Source organism: Oryctolagus cuniculus, chromosome 2, assembly GCF_964237555.1.
Source record: "Oryctolagus cuniculus chromosome 2, mOryCun1.1, whole genome shotgun sequence".
Taxonomy (NCBI): domain Eukaryota; kingdom Metazoa; phylum Chordata; class Mammalia; order Lagomorpha; family Leporidae; genus Oryctolagus; species Oryctolagus cuniculus.
The window spans coordinates 9,896,394-9,911,718 of record NC_091433.1 but is presented as its reverse complement, the minus strand read 5'-3'; the positions used below and the strand labels follow the sequence as shown (position 1 = coordinate 9,911,718).

The 15,325-nt window shown below is 48.5% G+C and overlaps 1 long non-coding RNA gene across 1 annotated transcript in view; it reads left to right on the top strand.

Moving 5' to 3' along the window:
* Nucleotides 1–15,325, top strand: part of LOC103352270 (uncharacterized) — a 140,749-nt gene that overhangs the window by 117,640 nt on the left and 7,784 nt on the right. The gene's annotated exons all lie outside the window — the stretch shown is intronic.

Here is a 15,325-nt window from a genome sequence, read left to right as displayed (position 1 = left end):
TCCTCTTAAATTGCTCAACCCCATCCATCCCTTCTCTTAATAATCCATCACTCCTCCTCCAGCTCAGAACTTCCATTTCTTCTCTCTTCTCCCCACCATCTTCTAATGTGATGCACACAGAAGCCAGAGGGGTCTTTCCAATGTAGCAAGGCCATGGTTTCTCTCTGCCTCCAAGTTTCTCTCTGCCTGCAGCCTAAGTCCATGCCTGCTGACACAGAATCAGAGGGAGCCCTTGCCATCTCATTCCCAACTATCTTTCTAGTGAGTTCCTCTGCATACACCCTCTCTCATGGCCTCACCAAATTTGCAGTCTTCTCCACTGACAGCCCAGCTCTGATACAGAGTTTAGTTTGCAGATGAGATTAGCACCCAGAAGAGGAAAGGTGGAAGGAGCAGTCAAACTACAGTGATGCAGGACCAGTGGTGGCCTCTGTCGTCCCCAGTGGGAGCTCTGGAGCAAAAATGCTGGCAGAGGTTTCCCTATTGGACTCAAATGGCTGCGCCCTCCTTTGGCTGTCTTAATGAGCCATGGAGAAAAGGCGGCCCTGAAGCAGTGTGGTCTTGCCTCTCTGCAGCTGTAGTCACCACCAAGGAGCTGACATCTGGGGGTGTTTGCCCTGCTGCGCTTGCAGAAGTTGGCAGAGTAGATTCTTCCCTGCCAGACGGAGGATCCAGGAAGCACATCTCCATGTCTAGACTTCTTTCTCTCCCTTGGTTTCCTCCTTTTACACTGCTTCCTGTGTCTGTTCTTGCCTTTTCTTTTGTTTGAAGTGCCCTTTGCCTGCCCCCTTTCTCTCTTTGATCTGAATGCTTTTGGTGTTCCTTTAAGGCTGATGTCAAATACTAAGTCTTCTCCATACCCTCCAGGCACAGTTAGTGGCAAGTTTTTGCATTCAGTCAATGCACGTTGCTTGCATGCACCTGCATGCTGAACCTGAGTAAGACACTGCTCTGCCTTCGTGGTCTGCTAATATTGTGGCCCCTTTTGTCTGCCTGACAGTACTTATACTTTCCTTTATTGTAGCATCTACCACATTGCCTGTCTGTATATTTGCTTATCATTTATTTATTCATTCAGTGGGTATTAATCAAGCCCTGGCCATCTATGTGATCAGTATTCCACTAAGCCCTGAGCATCCCGTGAGTAGTCATCCTTGCTGAAGGGTAAGTATCAATCCATGGATCACACAAAATCTGCATAATTTTAACCTCAACAAAGAGGATGAAGAAGTTCACAGAGCTATGAGATTTAACAATAGGATATCTGACTGTCAGAGAAGTCAGGGGAAGAAGGTAGTAAAAGTTATGGTTACAAGGTAATTTGGTGATGGGAGAGAGAAGACTCCAAGGCAGAGGTTATAGAATATGCATGGACCCAGTGGCAGGAGAGAGAAAGGAGTATTTGAAGATGGGAAACAAATTGGATGAGGCTGGAACTCACAAAGCAGAGAATGGTGGAAGCACTGTTATGATTTTGAATGCTTGTGTGAGGGTTTGTGGCTTGTCATTTATGCTCAGAGCAGTGGGAGGTTTTCAGCAAGTGTTTGAAATGATCGTATTAGAGATGTGCGGCGTGTAGGTTGGAGGAGGGCAAGAGTGCCACGGGGAGACAGGTAGTAGGCTCTGACAGTGAATTAATGATATGAGGGCATCTTGGACCACCAGGTGGAAGTGGAGAGAAGGTGACAGAGCCAGAAAAAAGGGAAAAAGACAGGCAGCCAATCTTTGGTGACTGGAAGTCATGTGACTAGGCATAAAGGAAAGGGAGAGAGTGAAACTGATTGCAGTCCACCGATGTCTAACAATTTGGATTCAGAAACGAGTTACAAACCTCCCTCTGAAGATGCACAGACACACAGACACACAGAATTTCGCATATCACTTTAGAGGAATACGTGGAGCTTCTGAAATCCATTGGTGAGGCTGAGGTGGGCAAAGAAGCCAAATCTTATATCTCTCTGCCCCTCCAGATTCTATTCTAGAAAATACCATAGAGTCTGGCACACAGTGCAAATTTGTTGAGGCCATGAACGAAGGTGAGGGGAGATCCAGGCTTTCGAGACATTCCCAAAGGCTGGTTTTTCTAATCTTCCCACTACAATATGGATGCAGAGATCATAACAGGACTGTTACAATGTGCGAGTGTTCATTAGCTTGCAAAGCAGCATGAGGTGGAAAAGTCCACAAATGGACTCATGACCCTCCAGGTGGTAAAGTGGAATAAATTTCGAAGCATTATGACTCCAGAGCCCCAAGATTTGTCTGCAGCAGATGTCTCTCTGTAATGCTAAATACTGTGGACCGAAGAATAAAAACGCCGGCTTTGATTTTATGTGGGGGAGTGCATCATTTAGAGATGAAGACAGTCTGCCTGTGGCTGGGTGGGTAAGTTAATGTTTTGCATCTTGTGATTCATTTCTACCTTGTGGAAGAAGCAGAAATGGTAATTGTGTTCATAGACGGAGATTCAGAACAGAATCATGCCTTTGCAACTAAGGCATTTCAGGAAGCCAATAAAGATAAGAGGGGAAAGAAATGCCTAGGAGGAAGCTTTAGGAAAGATTTAGTTTGCCTGCTTTATCCATAGATTGGGTTGGATTTTTCTCTTTGTACTTTGTAGAACCACCATCTTAACCATGGACTCTCTGAGGGACCCTAGCAGTCACTAGGCTCAAAGCACACTAAGCAGAAATTCTCTCTGCAGGACCCTCGGCAGATGGTTTGTGCTTCCTTTGGTAGTTGCTCCAGTGAGCCTCTGCTTTTGAACATTTCTGAGACAAAGTCTGCCCTGACTGCTTAGTCTATACCAGGAGTGGCAGATCGGTTGACATCCGTATCACAATTGCAGTTACTCAATAGTGCCTGCCCGGAGTGCAGAGCTGAGGGATTCTGAGGCAGTCAGGATTAAAAAGCAAACAGAGGCAAGTTGGATTTATCAACAAGGCTTCTGGTTGGGCACTCACATCTGCTGTGATAGTACTGGGGTTTAGGTCCTAGCTCCGTTCTGATTCCAAAATCCTGCTAATGTGCACCCTGGGAGGCAACAAGCAGTTGGGTCCCTGCTGCCTTCATGAGAAATCAGATTAAGTTCCTGGTTCCCTGCTTTGGCCCAGCCCTGCCTCAGCCCTTGCAGGCATTTGGAGAGTCAAACAGTGGCTGAGAGCTCTCAGTCTGTCTCTGTCTCTCTTCCTTTCAAATAAAATTCTAAAACAAACAAACATAAAATGCAGCAATCAGGGGGCTTGCGCTGTGACATAGTGGGTAAAGCTGCCACCTGCAGCGCCGGCATCCCCTATAGGTGCCAGTTCAAGTCTTGGCTGCTTCATTTTTTAGCCAACTAATGTGCCTAGGAAATCAGCAAAAGATAGCCCAAGTCTCGAGCCCCTGCCACTCATGTGGGAGACCTGGAGGAAGCTCCTGGCTCCTGGCTTCCGGCCGGCCCAACTCGAAGTGGAACTAGCAGATGGGAGATCTCTCTCCACCTCTCTGCCTTTCCAATAAAATAAATAAATAAAAATGAAGCAATCACGAGGATGGGACATAATAATCTAGAAACCAAAAATGTTCTATATTTGCCATTCCTGGGCTAGACTTCTCAGTTACTTGATTCAGTTTAAATTTGTTGGCCATCTGCTAAGTGTCAGTTATGATCCTAGGGGCTAAGACATAAAACTGCTGGTTATCTCTCACTATTCATTTAACCTGCCCTGTATGCAATATTTGATTCAATTGTCCACTTTTTCTTTCTTAAAATATGTTCCTCCCCGACAACTCCGACACCAAGCTGCTGCCATAGGCTTCCCTGAAATGCATTCTCTCTTTACTTGCATTTCACAGGTCATTCCCACTAATTTTCTCCTCATCTTCTCTGCTTTAATTTATCGAGGGTCTCAAAGGTTGGTCCTGCATCTCCTTTTCTTTTCTGTCTCACTGTCTAGGTGATCATCTGTTGTCCCAAGTCTTCAAATGCTATAGGTTAATGACTCCCAACTTCAGGTGTTTGCTTACCCATGTACTCATCTGCTACCTGATGTCTCCCCACTTAGAGATCTGAAATGCATCTCAAGCGTAACACATTTGACAGAGAGCTTTCGATTTCTATATTGCATTTTCCACCTCCACAAAAAGACTTCCTTCGCAGTCTTTCCAGCCCGATGAATGGCATTGCTGTCTATCCAGTTGCACTTGCCTATGGAACAGGCTTTCTCTCCTTCTCTTAACGCCCCTTACCTAAGTCTTCGGCTACTCCTGTCAATCTACCTCCAAAACTACAACCCAGCCTGCTCAAATGGCTGCACCCATTGGCCACCATGCTGGTGCCAGGCCATCATCACCCTTGCCTGAAACACATCAATGAACTTTCTTACCTGCTTCCCCAACTGCATTCTGTTGCCCTTAAATCCACTGCCCTCACAATAAGGAAGAGGACTTTAAAGAGTGAATGTGAATAAGATTGTCGCTCCCCCTCTTCATGGAGGAGCAACACTAAACCCTGCCTAGGCTTCATATCTGAGTCACGGCACCATTATGTCGCTCCCCGTCTTCGTGGAGGAACAACACAGGACCCTGCGCTGTTCTTTCGTCTGCTCGGCCCTCCCCGGGTTTGCTGCTGGTTCTTCCCGGGTTGGCTACTGTCCCTTCCACCTCCGTGGAAGGGCGGTTCCCCCTGGCCACTTTCCCCACTTCCGCGGGGGAGCGGCACACCGCCGGCCGGCTCTCTCGGGGGCTGCACAGGTGTTCCTTCAGATAGATGTTCCCTTAGATGTTCCTGGTGCATGTTGTCTCTCTCCTCCTTTATAGTCCTCTTCCACCAATCCCAACTCTGCCACCCACATGCCGAGTACGCTGCTCTCCTCCAATCAGGAGCAGGTCCTGCTGTTTATTGGTTGAACTGGAGGCAGCTGTGTAGAAGCTGTTTCTCCCTTCTCAGCGCTATATTGTGGGAGAGCAGATGCATAGAATAAGTCTTAATTCCAGTAACTTAGTCTAGTCCGAGTTGCTCCCAGTTGCTCCCCACATAAGATCATGTGTGTTGCTGATTAAAATGCTTGAAAGCCTTCACCATGAAGAAAATCCAGATTCCTTCCTGGCTGCCAGGACACACCCGACCTGTCCACCCACAGGCCTTCCTGACCTTGCATTCTGCAGCCACCCCAACACCTTCTGCTCCTCCACCTGTCCTCCCTCCCGGGGCACTTGGCATTTTGTTTGTTTCTCTGCCTAGACCGTTCTTATCTCTGCTTTTCCTATGGCTGGCTCTTTCTTGTCTTCTAGGTCTTAGCTTAAATTGTACCTTGTAACATATCTTTAGCTTCTCTCCTTTGAATGACTGTAATCACCTCCCCACTGGCTTCCTTGTCTCCCACTCCCAACCCCTTGCATGCAATTTCTGCATGGCTCTCAGTCCCTGTCCAACCCTCCAGTGTCTTCCTCACTGGAATCCAGGCCTTCCTCACACAGATGAGCTCCACTATCCTGCTGTGTTACGGAATGCCGCTGAGTCTTTCCAACTGCTGTTCCTCCTGCCTGGAATTCTTTCATTTTTTTCCTCTGGCTAATCTCTACTGTTTTATCTAAGACACAATGAAGTAGGTGAGAATGCTTTCCAGATCTCTCTCCGTCCTTGAAGTCTGACCACTTTCTTCTGTGTTTGGCTGCTGGGAGCACTTGGGTGCTGTTTAATTCTGCCCTTATCCATTTTCCCATTTCTTTCCTGGATGGGCTTCATAGAAGCCAAAACTTACTTTCTCTCTCTCTCTCTCTCTCTCTCTCTCTCTCTCTCTCTCTCCAGTATAATGAACACTTCAGAAAGATTTGCACATGGGGTTCCCGGAAGATGGTAATGGGCTGGCTAATGTACTGGGATGGTCATGGCTGCTGTCCTAACCGAGTCCAAGATCCATAAGCTCTGAGTGAGAGCTGACTGCTGGGGACAGAGTGAACATCACACTCTTAGGAAGAGCTGCTGGATGTGCATTATGGATGATAAACTTTGGAGTACTCGGTGCAGTTCTGAGCCCTGGACACAGCTATGAGCTTTGCATTCTGGGGGTGCAGAACTCCCAGTATTGCCCCCATGATCTAGGAGAGATTAAGCATCAGTGCTAACCTGGGTTAGAAGGACAGGAAAGGCACAGGTCCTCCAGGAATTTTCACTGTGTTCAGTCTCAGTTTGGCAGCCTCCTGCTCAGGGCTGCCTCGCCCATGCAGTGCAGTCTAACTAGCCATGTTTCCATTTAGCGACCCTGTCCTCCTGGCTGTGCTGGATTGAGCCAGGGGTAGGCACTGACTCCTACCCGGGCTAGTGGGATTCTCCCTCTCTGAGATTTAATCATTGAGGCAGAAAGACCCACAGCCTGGAAGGTGGTGGTGCCGACACAAGCGCATGACAGGTCCTAGAAAGAAGAGCTGTTGTTGGAATACACCCATATCCTTTCCCTTCCAGAGTGCAGTCTTGACTCTATGAGCTAGTCCTATCCCACCTTGAGATCACTGTGGGAGAGACTGGATGCCTTCTGTGGGCAGGAGTGAAGGGGTGCAATGAGAAAAGAGCCGGGAAAGAATCAGGCTTCCAATTTCAGGCCATGCAAATGCTTCTTCCCTGTAGGAAAATGAAGTACTCTCAGGAGGTAAGAGCTGACAGTCTCACTCAAGGGGACACCACAGTCTGGGAAAGGGGCATGACGTGCTGAGGCTCCCGCCATCAACAGTTGCATGTGGAACCTTGGCTGATGTCTCTAAGCCCAGCGCTCCTTTTACCATTTCAGTTGTCCCCAGCTCATCTGGGCCCAACTCATCTGTCATCCTGGCTTCATGTATTCCTGTTCTGCATCCAACTTGGTGGCTGCAGCTGATTACCTGAAGGACCCAGGAACCCAGGGTGAGTTTGCTGAGGGCATCTGCCTAGCTGGGGCCCAGCCCTCCGGACTGTAGGGCTGAGAACCATAAAGTGATAATCACACGGCAGGGCACCAGCAGAGAGGAGCAGGGCCTTAATAACATGATGTGATGTGAGTGTGGGGTGGGGCTGTGGAGCTGCCCCACCCACACACACCTTGCCAACCCTGCATCGTTCTAGCAGGGCTGCATTCCTGGCCTCGAATGTAATGCTCGTTAGATTGCTTTCAAATTTGGCTGGATGCAATAATTGCACTCTTCTTTCTAACCACCTCAGTATCTGCGAAGTGGGAGGATGTCTGCCCTCTCTGCACCACGCAGGTTTCCAGGTGGGCAGTGCTTCTATCTGACTTGTACAGTTGGTCTGAGGCCATTGTCTTCAAACTATGACCTGAAGTTTGCTTGAATCAGAATCTGGTAGCATGATGGTCAAAATGACAATGACTGGGCTTCTCACAGACTTACTGAACCACATTGTCTGCATTACTCATAGTAATAGGTTTTTATTTATTTATTTATTTATTTACTTGAAAGTCAGAGTTACATAGAGAAAGAGAGGAGAGGCAGAGAGAGAGAGAGATCCTCCATCCAATGGTTCGCTCCCCAACTGGCCGCAACGGCCAGAGCTGTACCCATCTGAAGCCAGGAGCTAGGAGCTTCTTCCGGGTCTCCTACGTGGGTGCAGGGGCCCAAGGGCTTGGACCATCCTGTACTGCCTTCCCAGGCCATAGCAGAGAGCTGGATCAGAAGCGCAGCAGCCGGGACTAGAACTGGAGCCCACATGGGATGCTGGTGCTTCAGGCCAGGGCATTAACCCACTGCGCCATGGCGCCAGCCCCAACACAGTAATAGGTTTTACAGATAATAAGGATTGCTGGTGTGAAGGGTTCACTGGGATTGGAGGAAACTATGGGTGTGGGCTGGGGATGTGGTGGTTTCCGGTCCCTGCTGCAGTGCTTCCTGGCTGGCTGACTTGGTGTGTCACTCACTCTGTCCGGGCATCCTGGGCAGGGAAGGGTTGTATCTATGTGTATCTCTTTCAGTGGCCTAGAAGACAGGTTCATTAAATTTGAATGAATGAACGCCTGCAGGAGTGAAGATCGTAACCCATGCTATGCTGTCTTGACCGCAATAACACAGGGAAAGGTCCCTGTGCAATGTCCTGCACATAGTAGGTGCTCACCTAGTGCGGTGCTTTCCCATTCCCCTCGACAATGACTTGTCTGTGGGTAACTCATTCAGGTACACAGTGCACATGTGGAGGAGATGACAGGCGCTCAGAGACCTGGCTGAGACCCAGGGCTGATAAGTCCTTCCAGAGGGGGCCAACATGGGTTTGGGAGGCCACCAGTGGATGTCAGATGTGTGTCCAGAGGGTTGCAGCTGTGATCAGCAGCCAAAGACTGGGGCAACTCAGAGTATGAGGTCTTGAGTATAAATGAGGGAATTCATGACCTATCCCTTGCAATGCCACTAGGAAAATAGTGGATTTCTCCTGGACCCACGTTTTTATATGTGAGAATCAAATGAGGTAATGAGGAGGTAACCATTGTCTACTCTATTGTGTTGTGATAATTTCTTCTCCAAGTGAGGCCTGCAGACCAGCGGTGTTATTGTCACCTGGGAGCCCATCAGATAGGCTGACTATCAGGCCATGCCCTAGACTTATTAAGTGGGAGCCTCATTTTAAGGCGATTCCCTGGCAATTTACAATACACACTAAAGTTGGAGAAGTAGAAGCGAAACAATTATAAGGGATTTTTTGTTCTCTAAGTACAGCTGTTTCCTAGAGAGTTTGGAGGAAGGACAGGCAAGGGGGAAGAACTGTGTCTTATTTCTCTCTTTTCAGTACCTAAAATACAACTGGCCTTTAACTAATGTTGAATGAGTAAATGAATAAATGAAGGTCTTCACCGGTGTTGTCCTCCACTGCTTGGAGTTCTCCGCCGTGGCTCCTGCTGTACTAGCAGGAGGTTTGGTGGTGGGTGCAGCTGCCTTGCAGTCAGTGGATGCCAGCTACAGACGCAGGCATTTAGCATGTGATTAAGGACAGAGTAATCCACTTAATGTGGGTTGTGGGAGATATTTGGCAAGAACTGAGGTGCAGGGGTTGGATTTTAGTTTCCAAAGATAATGCCTTTCCCAATTATTTAAAGCCCTCGGTAGCTTGGATCACACCCAGACGGAAATAAGCCTCCTTAAGACAGAATTCCGCAAATAGGACTCTTGCTCATTTCTGTAGCAGAATCCTGGCTCTAATAGTCTATTCAGGCTTTCATGTCACATGACACAGAAGGGTTGTCCAGCCAGATCTTCATGGAGCTGAGCCCAACCGAACTTACCACCTATAAAGGAGAAATAGTTTCTGCTTACTAGATTTTGCCACCAGCTAAATTAATTACAGAATTAATCTGTTCCATCACTCAACACATTCTGTAGCGCTCGGCTTGAGGTTACCATAGTGAGTAGCAAGCAGTCCCTGCTTCTTCCAAGTAATTGCCAGGTGGCAAGGATGGAATAAGAACCAAGCAATTATCGTGAGGTTTGAGTAAGTGCAGACCCAGACGGGAGAGCAGAGCAGGCTGACCCAGGCCAGTAAGGGCGGAGGTGATGGAGGGAGGCACCTCCTGCAGGAAGTGACCTGTAGGCTGATACTGGACGGGTGAGTGGGAGGTAAACAACTGGGGGAGGAAATGAAGCAAGGACAAAGAATAGCCTGGGCCCAGTCCTAGAAAAAAGACAGTGGTTGGAGGCAAAGGAAGTGAAGCAGTCATGTTTCTGGTGGCTGGAGTGATAGGCTGGCTGCCTGTGGGTATACAGTAGTTTCTCCTCATCTGTGATTTCAATCACCCAGCAACTCTGGACTGAAAATATTTAATAGAAAATTCCAAAAACAATGCACAGGTTTTAAACGTGTGCCATTTTGCACAGCAATTTCACATTTATTAAAATATATCTTTGGGGCTGGCATAGTGGCATAATGGATAAAGCCACTGTCTGTGATGCCAGCATACCATATGGTGATATTTCGAGACCCAACTGCTCCACTTCTGATCCATCTCCCTGCTAATGTGCCTGGGAAAGCAGCAGAGGACGGCCCAAGTGCTTGGGCCCCTGCACCCACGTGGGAGACCCGGAAGAAGCTCTGGGGTCCTGGTTCCGGCCTGGCTCAGCCCTGGCCATTGCAGCCATTTGGAGAGTGAACCAGCAGATGGAAGGTCTCTCTCTCTCTGTATCTCTTCCTTTCTCTCTGTAATTCTGCCTTTCAAATAAATAAATCGATATTTAAAAATTTTATCATTATTATAATTATTCTATATTATTATTGTGCATCTCTTACTAGGCCTAATTTATAAATTAAACTTTACCAAAAGTATGTATATATGTACAGGAAAAAAAACTTGTGCATCTAGATGTGAGTACTATCTGTGGTTTCAGGTGTCCCCTGGGGATTTTGGAATGTATCCCTCACCAATAAGGTGGGACTGCCAAATATGTGGAGTTTGAATATGATGAGAGGTGAGGCTGAGGGGGAAAGTGAGGGAAAAATCACAAGAGGTACTTTGAATCCTCCCAGGAAATTCACATTTTATCCCAAGGCTGGTCGAGGAAATCTCCAAAAGATCCGCTGTTAGTGGGGTCGGATTCCTTTTCCAGTAATGGACCCTTGGACGTCTTTGTCCAGTTAGCCTCCGTAATGGACCCTTGGACGTCTTTGTCCAGTTAACCTCCGTAATGGACCCTTGGACGCCTTTGTCCAGTCAGCCTCCTTGGACACTTGGACCTCTTTGTCCAGTCAGCCTCCTTGGACACTTGGACGTCTTTGTCCAGTTAACCTCTGTAATGGACCCTTGGACGTCTTTGTCCAGTTAGCCTCCGTAATGGACCCTTGGACGTCTTTGTCCAGTTAACCTCCGAAATGGACCCTTGGACGTCTTTGTCCAGTTAGCCTCCGTAATGGACCCTTGGACGTCTTTGTCCAGTCAGCCTCCTTGGACACTTGGACGTCTTTGTCCAGTTAACCTCCGTAATGGACCCTTGGATGTCTTTGTCCAGTTAGCCTCCGTAATGGACCCTTGGAAGTCTTTGTCCAGTTAGCCTCCATAATGGACTCTTGGACGTCTTTGTCCAGTTAGCCTCTGTAATGGACCCTTGAACGTCTTTGTCCAGTTAGCCTCCTTGGACCCTTGGACGTCTTTGTCCAGTCAGCCTCCTTGGACCCTTGGACGTCTTTGTCCAGTTAGCCTGCGTAATGGACCCTTGGATGTCTCTGTCAGTGTGGCAATAGGACAGGTTTGGGTGCCTCGCACTGCCCTCACGTCACCTGCTTTCAGCTGGGCTCTGCTTCTTGTTTTGCCTCTGTTTACGCTAACCACACACATGTCCTCAGTGTTATCTTGTGCTTATTTCAAGGAGCACATTTCTCCATCAAGGCCTCCAGCAGCTGCTCGGCGTCCACTACCAGGGCTTCCTTTCTGGGGCCCCCCTGCCCAGTGGGGCAAGTGAGGTGCTGCCTGCTTACAGCCCCAGCTGCAGTCAGCGGCCCTGCTGGGTCTCACCAGTAGCCTCACCACGGCACTTTCTAGAGACAGTAGGTCAGATCACTGCTGTGTCATCATCTATACTCTTTAGTGTTCCAGCCACATGGAGACTGCCTGCACAGCCAGAGCCCCCATTGTGAGCTGTCACCAGTCAAAGGCTTTTAAGAGGCCAGGGGGTGGTGCGGTGGCCAGACCACAGGCTTGAGGGTCGGAAGTGCTGGCCTGAATTGTGGCCCCTTCCTGCCCTTGGTGTGTGACCTTGGTGAGTCATTTGAGTCACAGCTTCAGTTTCCACAGCTGTAAAATGAGGACAATGAGCACACCTGCCTTGTCCATTCTTAGGGTGGGGATGAGATCAAACAAGACGGTGCATGGGAAAGTACTTTGTGAAGTTCCATAAAAGAGTGGGCTTTCATTAGCACAGTGGCCACCGCTGGCGCAGCCTCTCAGGGCTGGAGCCCGTTGTACGCTTCTCACCCACACAGCGTATCAGCACCATCCTGTCCGAGGCTTTCCGGCTAGGTTTCATTTTATCACCGCTCCTACACTCAATCACGCAGCAGAGGACTCAGCGAGAGACGATTTGTCCAAACGTAAACCTGAAGTTCATCTCTAATTGTGGGAACCTAATAATTTTTGGTGACACAGCTAACTATGAAAGGGCATCTGGTGAATCTATGGAAGGCAAACACATCCAGTTCCTTCTCTCACAAGTAATTTTTCCTCTCGAGCTTCTTGCTGGCAGTTTCTGAAATGTAATGGAAAAGTATTAAATTTCAGCTCATTTCATACTAAATGTCCTACTAAAATTTTTTTCCTACTAAAATTTCCTACTAAAATTTTTTCATGAACTTTTTTTTAAAAGATTTATTTATTTATTTGAAAGTCAGAGTTACACAGAGAAGGAGAGGCAGAGAAAGAGAGAGAGAGAGAGAGAGAGAGAGAGAGGAGGGAGAGAGAGAGAATCTTCTATCTGCTGGTTCACTCCCCAATTGGCTGCAAGGCTGGAGCTGTGCCAATCTGAAGCCAGGAGGCAGGAGCTTCTTCTGGGTCTCCCACGTGGGTGCAGGGGCCCAAGAACTTGGGCCATCTTCTACTGCTTTCCCAGGCCATAGCAGAGAGCTGGATGAGAAGTGGAGCAGTCGAGTCTTGAACCAGCCCCCATATGGGATGTGTGCACTGCAGGCGGCGGATTTACCCGCTACCCCACAGCTCCGGCCCACTTTCTTCGTTTTATTTTCTGTCTTCCCTCAATGGACCAAAATCTCCCTGAGGACAGGAACTGGGTCTCAATCACCTTGGCCCACTGCTATTTCTAGATGCAGTGTGGAGTGAATCACCATGCCCGACACGTGCCAGCCCTCACCAGGCTGACAGCAGCTGCCTCCTAGCTCCTTGCTCTGACTTCCCTTGGCCCCAGCTCTAAGGCGAGCTTCCATAGCAGCCAGGGGGCCTCTGAGACATGAGCCAGCTCAGTGCTCCTCCTGCTTAGTGCCTTCTGATGACTGCTGTGGCACAGAGTAGTGAGCCTTGCATCACCTGGACCAGGCTGAGTTCCAACCTCATCTTTGTCCATTTTGTCCTCACAAAATGCTCCAAGTTCCAGCCACCAGGAAACCACTATGATTTCCTGAATGCAGCCTACCTGCCCACCTGCACATAGTAACTGATATGATTCAGCATTTGCCATGCCAGGTACTTTAGAACTACTCTCTCGCCATCATTTATGAATCTCACACAACTCCCTATGTCATAGTTATTATCATACCCATTTTATAGATGAGAAAACTGAGGCTTGGACAGGAAAGGATACCTGCTTCAGGCCAGGGAGTAAAAGGCAGTTAAAGGATTACAAATGATCACATTACATTGAAGAAGACAGTAGTTTCTTCACTGAAAGGACTTGGTGGGGAGCAGGCATTTGGCCTAGTGGTTCATATGCCAGTCTATCAGTCTTTCTCTCTGCCTTTCAAATAAACAACCATTTTAAAAGACCTTGGCTCTAGCTGAGCAGACGTGAGTCTTCCGGAATGAAGACAAACACTGGAGTATGGTGTAAGAGCCACTAAATGACTCCTCCAGTGGAAGTTCAAGGGTGCCGTGCAAGCAAGAATCCCATCCGGCACTCACAACCACATCCTACACTGGATCGCCAGAGCTCGGGTCCTGGCTCCACTCCTCACGCCAACTTCCTCCCAGTGTTTTCCCTGACAGGCAACAGGTGATGACTGAGAGAGTTGGATCCCTGCCACCCATGTGGGAGACTTGGATTAAGTTCCAGGCTCTTGGATTTGGCTTGGCCTGGCCCCAGCTGTTGCACGCATTTGGTGAGTGACCCAGTAGATAGGAGGTCTCTGTCTATCTGAGGGAAGGAAAAGCTGTTGTGGCCAGGGGCGCGTCAGCGGAGTAGGCTGGGGAGGGGGCAGTTGTATCAGCAGGGGGGCCCTGAGCAGGCATGATCATTTTTGTCAATGCAGAGGCCCCCTGGAAAGGGGGGTTCCACCCACATGGAGAGGGACAAGAATGTGGGGGTGAGGCCGGTTCCCAGGGCTCTCCTGGGCCAGGCTGAGGAGCTGGGACTGCTGCTTAGAGATGGTCTGAGAGATACTGATGAACTTCTGGCAGGGAGGTGGTTTGAATTCAGTATTGTTTGGGGGAAAAGGAAAAGAAAATATAAGCGTGACTTGAACAGTGGGAGGGAGTGAATCTGCAGCACCCAGTAGGGGTAGTTTTGTAACAGCCCTGACACAACACCAAAGCAGGGACTATGCAATTACAAAGCATAGGGCTGCTCCCACAGCATTCAAAGCCACCTTGGTCTATGATTTGCTGCTTAAGGACACTGCTAATCCTACTGTTATTGATGCCTGAGGACATCAGAGCTATTTTGGGGACAACGCCCTCCCTCCAGGTGGCCATTGGCCGGTGTGTGGACCTTAAAGGGACCTTGGGTAAGGCCACGAGCCCCAGGTCCCAGGCCTGGCCCTTGACCCCTGGTGAGATAGCCTTGAGCAACTGGCTGAAGCTGCCAGGGTGATTGCCACATGTGTCATGCCAGGTGATTGGCTCATCTTGTCCACTCAATCAAATAGGAAATCTAGCTCAGAAATACTTGTCCAGGACCTGGGGAGTGCCTGCTACGTGCGAAATGCTGAGGGCCGCGCTGGGGTCAGATCTTGTTCATCGCCACCTGATGGACAAGACACCCAAGGAGGCTGCCATTAGTCGCTACTTCTGCCTGTATTAAACTGTGCGTGTCCGTGTGTTAAAACCTGCGTTTCAAAGCAAGGGGAGAGGAAGGGCTTGCTGGTGAGCATCCTGTCTGACGTGGAGGTGCGAGAGGTCACACGAAGGCACTGGAAGAGCCCATCCAGGGCTGACAGCGGCTCCAGTGCCCTTGGGGTCCTGTGCGGCAGGAAATTCCACCTGCTCCAAACAAGCCAGAGGCCTCCATAACCCTCAGCCAGGAAGGAACTGAATTATAGTCCTCCACATGAGGATTTAATCAGACTGGCCCCTAGAGCACAAAGCAAACACGGAGGAGCACTTACCTCAATCCAGTCAAACTCAGACTGGTCAAATTCATTGTTTTTTTTGTTTGTTTGTTTGAAACATTCATTCTTTTATTCACTTACTCTGCATTAAAATTTTCTAAAATTATTTTAATTGTACATACTTATGGGGTACAATGTGATAATTTGATATATCACTGTGTGATGATGAAATCAGGTTAGCATTACTATTTCCTTAGACATCTTTAAAAATTTTTAACACAATAATTATATATGTTTAGGGGTACAGGGTGATATTCCAAGAAGTGTATGCAGTCTGTACTGATCAAATCAAGGTAATTAATGTTTTCCTGTTCTTGTCATTATTTTATGTTT